We start from the raw sequence: 7,928 nt of genomic DNA on the forward strand, positions 1-7,928 counted from the left end.
ACGAAGTTACGCATGATATTTCACATCATCGCACCGCAAATTGCACTTCGTTTCGATAATACTGACGTCCTTGCTTTAACGTGAGTGCTGACGTTACGTCAGACCATAAGTTACCATTTAAACGCCAGTGTAGTCGACGTTCTTGGTGAGCCCACAATGTGCACACAACTGCTCCACTTACAAAAACACGTAGATCCACCTCGTAACGCTTAGCTCAAAGCTAAAAATCCAGCATAGACAATTACTCGCTACTGCTTCGCATGAAACCGATTACTACAAGGCGTGAGGTCTGCCAAATTTGTTTTCTTTATGGCGTTGATCGTCGCACATCTTGGAAGACAATAGCTGTCTGACCAGCCACTCGTGGCGCTGACAGCAGTGCAATAACTCGGCGCTAGTGTCCGCGCTTTGCGAAAGTATATTAAGGCGAAAGCCTTAGATGCCTCATGAAACGCGAAAATGGACCGTCGGGGTCCGCGTCAACACGACTGACGCAAAAAATAATCACATATTGACGTTACCATATGACGCCACAGATCGCAATAGTTAGTCACCTCATCATGACGTCACTACGGCTTCGCATACGGAGACATCACATGATGACGTCATAATACGACACCTTCACATGGCCATAGGTGGGCCGATTACGGAAGCAGTGCAACGCCAGGTAAGGTGCAGAGAGCTTGCAACGCCCCTGATCATGGAGGCAGTGCAAAGCCACTTTAGGTGCAAAAAGCTTTTGTAGGGGTGGCGCGGGAGGATCAACACATCGACCGAGAAGGAAAAATTTCATCTAGCACTACTGTCGCTCTTGTGTAGCGATTGGTGTCGCTCTAAATCCTGCGCTAAGTTCAGCTCCACTACTGTGAAACCTGAGGAAGTGCGTAGCACGGGCACCCAGCGATTTCCGTTCGTAGCAATCCCACTGCTCCGTTTACCAAACCGTCGATGACGTCATGAGGTAAGCATGTAGGGTTTCCCCGGCACGACTAGATCTTGTTAGGGAGGTTCGCAAACTCAGTGTGCGATGTGCGCGATGCTTTTTGCTGCGCTTTATCGACTTCTTGCTTGTTACGGTAGTTGACATGCGTGTCCTCTGCATCGAGTTCCGTCAGGTTGTTTCCCCTTCAGATGTAGTGACGAAGGCGCCGGAGAAGCCGGTGGGAGGAGCAAGCTCGTGCTTGGCGAGGCGGTGGCGCCCTCTCGCGCGGCGAGGTTGTCCGCCGAACGTTTCCGTAGCATTTTAGCAATCTTAAGTTCATTATTGCGATTACTTCTTGGTTATCTCTGTTAATTACATTATTTAGACCTTGCTCGTTCAATTTTATCTGGTTTGAGCATCGCTAGCCTTGGTTTAGGCCTGAACTGACCACCTAATCACGCCACGTGAGATTACGGATGGACGACATGGACGGCGAAAGTGCCGGGCGTTTAAGAGAAAAGATGTATTTCGCTTTCGAGTTGTCGTAGGCGTGAGTTTTCATCTCTGCGCTGCCCACAGCTGCGATCGGGTGAAGATTACCAATCGCCATGTAACTCCTCTCCTATTTACGGAGAGGACGCCCCGCCCGGTTATTTCTACATTTCGATTTCAGTATGGAGGGGCTGGCGCGTACGCCTAGCCCCACTACCAAAAATTACATGCCCCACCTACCCCGGTTTGGGATAGTGGCGTGCTTCAGCCCACCGCAGTGCAATGGAATAGGCCTCGGCACGGGACACCGGCCTGGATGATCACCGGGAGTCCGACACCAGGTAAGTATGCAGATAAGTGCTTCGGAAGAGCAGGCCACTGCGAAAGACGCACCATATGACTAAAGTGGTGAACATCGCTTTCCATGACACAGGAAGCGCTGCTATGCAAAGAAATCATTCGGGAGGATTTGCAACTGCACAGAAGCCTTCTACCTACACATCTATAATCCTACCTTGTGCAGTTTTTGAATAGTAGTGTTCATAACTGGAAAATTTCAAGAAATTTTCCTCAGGCTCTTTCACAAGTCGAGCGATGGAAAAGCTGAGCAAATTACATATCTCGCGCGATGGCCGGGCAAAATGCCGCGGGCAAAAGGGGACGCGACGCGCGTTCGCAAATATCCCCTATAGTCATGCCTCCAGTATAGTAAAACCTCGGTGATACGAATATCGCGGGGATACTAAAAATATTCGTATCATCCGAAATTCGTATCACCAGAAAACATGGAAAATTAGTATGCGACAAAATCAAGTTGGTATACGTTTTGGTTTAGTGTTTCTCAGGGCCGTAGCGACGTCATGAACAGCTCTGAATAATTGCCAGTAAAGCTTTTAGCCGTCAACGATCATACTTGTACTAGTAAATATACGGTGCATGCGTGCGTGTGTAATTAATGAACCAGATGTGTTGTGCCACGTGACCGCTAGTAGCCGCTTCCTAATCTTACTACGCTTTTCTGCATGACACCAGAGTACTGCGGCGAAAGTGACTTAAGAAACGCTTTGCACATGATAGAGGCCAAGCTCCTTCGCCAAGACCGTCCGCTTCGTCTCTTGGCGTATTCGTCCACCTTTAGTGGGACCTCATGACGGACCCGCAGCCCAAGCTTCAGTCTTGTTTCATAGAACGGCTGATTGCGGGGACATGGCTTGCATCGACGTGGCAGGCACGTGTTAACACAGCACAAAGACGCTGCTGCCTCGAATACAGGAGCACGCGTCAACACGTCGGAAAAAAAGCGCGACGTCAACGTCATCTGTAATCTAAACGCGAAGGCACCTAAAAGCCTCCAGGAATCGCGCGCACTATGTTTGAGGCAACGACGCACCGCTGATGGTCGCGCAGCGCGCATGCCCGCGCGTGACTGTCGCGTCTTCCGCTACAGCGCGGGCAGCACTTCTTCGTACCTGTGCGCTAGCGTACGTTCGTATCAAACGTCGTGGGGTGCAAATCGGTTCGCAACAACCGTACTCCAATACATTACATGCTAGTGGGCCTTGGCCGGGACCACAGAAAAATTCGTATCACCCCGAAAATCGTACGAGCCGTGATCGTATCACCGAGGTTTTACTGTAGTGCAAAGAATATATTTCTGGGCACTAAACCAGAGGCACTTTACTTCTAGTAGTAGAGAGGCACTTTAACTCTAGTGGCATGCCGTAGTTGAGGGCTCCGAAAATTTCAGACATCTGGTGTTCTGCACTGACATCGCACAGTACGCGCGCCCTAGCATCCTGCCTCCATTTAAATACGACTTACGCGGCCGGGACTGAACACCTGACCTTCGGATCTGCAGCCGAGTACCGTAACCACTGCACCACCGAGGCGGATATATATATATATATATACGTCTGATACAGGTCTTGCGAGACGTATCGCGATACAGCTAGATAAAAGATACCCAAAGAGTATCTAAGATAGTACCAAAGATACATGTATCTTGGATACTGCCCAGCACTGATATATATATATATATATATATATATATATATATATATATATATATATATATATATATATATATATATATATATATATATATACATAGAAAGACAGAGAGAGAGAGATCTTATCCCTCACTCTGTTTACTGTGTATGGATATATCGTAGCTGTTGCTCTAAGCCCTTTAAAATATCCATTTCTTCCCTGGTTCCGCACCGAGATGGCTCAGGCTCTATTTCTATCTTCAAAACAGCGTTTCTGTTCGCATTTTAGGCCTTTACTACAGCCTTTACATCATATCAGCCTCGGTGAAATGCAATGTACGTAAAGATGTGAAACAACACATGCTGTAAGCACAAGAGTATCTTTCCTTGTGCTGGCAAAAAAGGTGTTCAGTATACGCTCTGTATTTTGTGGCCGTGCGCGATTCGTTTGTCACGTTGCATACAGCCTCTGCCTTTGCAATCTCTGCACGATGTTTACAATGCCGTAGGGTTAAAAATATTTAATTACATTTTAGGCTGGATATGTATTATCGCGGTAGCAGTTATATAGACACTCCAGACGCACTTTTGCCACAGCCATCACCGTGAGGTTCCATAGTGCCACGCCCGCTTCTTGTTTTATTTTGATGTATTCAGGTTTGACCCGCAAAGACGGTTAGCAACGCTCGGCGCAGACCGCGCCGCAGTGTTTGAGAAGCTTCGCGATTGTAGTAGATCATTTAGTTAAGCTTGCACGCCGGGCACCAATAGTCAAGATTATTCCAGAGCTTGCGCGACCACCAGTGATAAGGCTGGAAAGTTCGATGCGTGATGTTTAAAAGATGGCGCGTCCCAGCAATGATGAGACTATCGACGGCTACCGCTCTGCTCGCCGCTACCAGTGTACAGCTAATGTATACCGCGTGTTGTTTGACCTGTCGTTTACCGGGCACAGGTTAGCCCATATAAAGAGTTTCGTCTTGACCACACCGACTGCTGTCTTCTTCAACGTCACGATCACGTGACATCTGGTGGAGGTGCTTCCTGGTCTATGTACCAAACGCCCCCCTCCAGCCGTGAGCCAAGCCCAGCCGTCAAGGAGACATCGACGCCAACCTGACCAGCGAGTGAGCCGCAGGCAGTAAGGTCTCCCACCAGAATACGGACCCCTACCCGACAAGGCTAGAACCACAACAAATAACACAACAGCCGCAATGACGGCCATTGTGTTGCCTACAATGGTCATCATGCATCAACCCAGGGAGCCGCCGACTTTCCGCGGATCACGACGCGAGGATAAAGAAAGCTGGCGGGAGGCATACGACCGCATCGCCAATTTCAACAACTGGGACTGTGACTAGAAGCTACGCCACGCCTATTTCGCCCTCGAAGATGGCGCAAGGGCGTGGTTCGAGAACCGAGAGTCCACGCTAACATCATGGTACCTCTTCCGCACCGGATTCCTGAACACCTTCATGAGCGTCGTCCGGAAAGAAAGGGCTGAAACGCTTCTGGAGACTCATGTGCAGCTTCCCAATCAAGAACATCGGGATGCACACCGAAGAAATGACCAGCCTATTTCGCCATGCTGACCCCGCCATGCCAGAAGAAAAAAAGGTTCGCTTCCTGATGCGGAGAGTGAAGGGAAAAAATTACAGCATATCCGCGGGTGAATGATGAAGAGCTTGGGCGAAGCTCCTGAAGCAATCATGGTCTCGGGATCCGCTTCTCGTTGAGCCCGTTTCGCAGCGGCGTCCTTGGCGCGCACCGTCTCGGGATCCGCCTGGCTGCCGCCAAGCGAGCGCCAAGCAAGCGAGCCTCTCGGGATCGAGAGGCTGCCGCCAGGCGGATCCAGGCGGATCTCGCACGGCGCCAGGCGGATCTCGGTGCGGTGCGCGCCCGCGAAGCCGCCGCCAAGCGCGCGCGGCGCCAGGCGGCAGCCTCTCGAGCTCGCACCTCAGGATCCTGCCGATGAGCACGAGACGCAGCGGCCTTCCGCAGCCGGCGCTCCTCGTCGTCCATGGTCCGACAAGCAGCACGATCCGGCAAGCGCACTCCTCCACGTACGGCGACGATCAAGGAGAATGAGAGATAACGGGCGCAGCAGCCAATTTGAGAGGATGGATGGATGGATGCTATGAGCGTCCCCTTTATAACGGGGCGGTGACAAGTGTGCCACCAGGCTCGACAAAAAAAAAACCCTTTACTCTTCTTTTTCTTAGCGTTGGTCTAGTGTCGTTACTTCAATTAAAACTATTTTACTCCAGAAAAAAAAACAAGTTTCCAGCTCCGTTCTCTGCCCTTTACGGCAGAATGTCCTTATTTTTTTTATCCAATATTTATTTTTGTCCTTTCTCTCTAGTTTTCTGCCACCAATACTCTAACCGTCTCTTACTTATTTCAATCGCGGGTGCGTTCAGCTTTCCATTGTCTTTAAAACCCAAGGCGTCATGTAGGCTCGTGCCCAAACGTACACCTGGGTGAATGTCTCCACATTCAATCAGAACATGCTCCGCCGTTTCCTTATGTTCCCCGCAGCACGTGCATTGTTCTTCTTCTTTACTGAATCTCGCTTTATAACTACCCGTTCTAAGGCAATCCGATCTCGCTTCAAACAGTAAAGCGCTTCCCATTGAATTATCGTAAAATGCATCCCTCCTTATTTCATTTTTGCCCTTTCGGTAGTTACTCAAAGCCGGTTTTTTTTTCTCCATAGCCGCCGTCCAGTAAATCCTCTCCGCCTCTCTGACTTTTTCGCTTAACGCTCTTTGTTAACATACTGCTTACACTACCAGCCATATATTGTCACGTGGTCGTGACGTCGACGAAGACAGGAGTCGGCCTTTGCAGGGTGAAACTGTTTATTTGGCCGAACTTGTGGCCGGAAAATGAAACTCCAGTTTACAGCAATAAACTGATAGCGGCGAACAGGGCGTCGTCCGTCGATCAACTGACAAGCGATCAAGCGCGTCGGCTTGTATACAGACGCTATCGAACTTTCCAGCAATATCTCTGGTAGCGGCGTTATCTCTAGACAAAACTGGAACATTCGCGTGCGGGGCGCAAACTTAACAAACCGATCTACTACAATCGCGACGCTTCTAGAACACTACTTCGCGGACAGCGTCGAGCGTTGATAACCGTCCCTGCCGGTCAAACTCGAATACATCAAAACAAGACAAGAAGTGGGCGTGGCATTGCCCCCCTCTGAAAAAGCATCGTCCCGATGCTTATGAAAGAACATAGAAGAGAAAAAAAACAAAACAAGTGCATACACAAATAAATTACAATAACGAAGGAAAAAATAGAGTTCCCAGGCTCGCTAACGCGCTAAAAACGGCTTAAGGCGCACGACATGGACGACTTCAGGTCGCGCACGGCGCTGCTGAGAGTTCGTAATGCCGTCAGGGGCAACCTCATAGTCGAGTGCGCCGAGGCGTCGAAGTACCCTGTACGGTCCGAAGTATCGTCGAAGAAGCTTCTCACTAAGTCCTCGTCGGCGTATTGGCGTCCATACCCATACACGGTCACCGGGTTGGTATTCCATGTGGCGTCGTCGAAGGTTGTAGCGGCGGCTGTCAGTCGTCTGCTGGTTCTTTATCCGTAGGCGGGCGAGCTGTCGTGCTTCTTCGGCGCGCTGTAGGTAGGTGGTCACGTCGATGTTTTCCTCGTCGGTCACGTTTGGTAGCATGGCGTCGAGCGTCGTTGCCGGGCTCCGTCCGTAGACCAACTTGTACGGCGTCATCTGCGTCGTTTCCTGTACGGCCGTGTTGTACGCGAAGGTCACGTACGGAAGGATGGCGTCCCACGTCTTGTGTTCGACGTCGACGTACATGGCCAGCATGTCGGCGATGGTCTTATTTAGACGCTCGGTGAGGCCGTTGGTCTGTGGGTGGTACGCGGTGGTGCGGCGATGGCTTGTGTGGCTGTATTCCAAGATCGCCTGAGTTAGGTCAGCCGTGAACGCCGTACCTCTGTCGGTGATGAGAACCTCTGGGGCGCCCTGTCGAAGGACGATGCTCTCAACGAAGAACTTGGCTACCTCAGCGGCACTGCCTTTGGACAGGGCTTTTGTTTCGGCGTAGCGGGTGAGGTAGTCGGTAGCCACGATTATCCATTTATTTCCGCAAGTCGACGTTGGGAACGGCCCCAGGAGGTCCATCCCGATCTGCTGGAATGGTCGCCGAGGAGGCTCGATCGGCTGAAGGAAGCCTGCTGGTCTTGTGGGCGGTGTCTTCCGTCGCTGACAGTCTCGACACGTCCTTACGTAGCGAGTGACGTCGGCGGCAAGGCGCGGCCAGTAGTACTTTTCGTGTACTCGTGCGAGCGTTCGGGAAAGTCCGAGGTGTCCAGCCGTCGGGTCGTCGTGCAGAACATGCAAAATTTCTGGTCGCAGTCCCGAAGGTACAACGATAAGGTAGCTGGTTCGGGCCGGAGAGAAGTTCTTCTTTACGAGGACGTTGTTTTTCAAAGAAAATGATGCCAATCCTCGCCTGAATACTTTTGGGACAACGATGGTCCTGCCC

At 50.7% G+C, this 7,928-nt stretch overlaps 1 non-coding gene across 1 annotated transcript; it reads right to left on the reverse strand.

Moving 5' to 3' along the window:
* Positions 1-1,599: 1,599 nt before the first annotated feature.
* On the reverse strand, positions 1,600-1,763 carry LOC119378195 (U1 spliceosomal RNA). Its single transcript, XR_005180949.1, has one exon. It is a non-coding gene; the product is annotated as a U1 spliceosomal RNA (small nuclear RNA).
* Positions 1,764-7,928: the final 6,165 nt, after the last annotated feature.

This window comes from Rhipicephalus sanguineus, unplaced genomic scaffold (assembly GCF_013339695.2).
Source record: "Rhipicephalus sanguineus isolate Rsan-2018 unplaced genomic scaffold, BIME_Rsan_1.4 Seq7281, whole genome shotgun sequence".
Classification (NCBI taxonomy): Eukaryota; Metazoa; Arthropoda; class Arachnida; order Ixodida; family Ixodidae; genus Rhipicephalus; species Rhipicephalus sanguineus.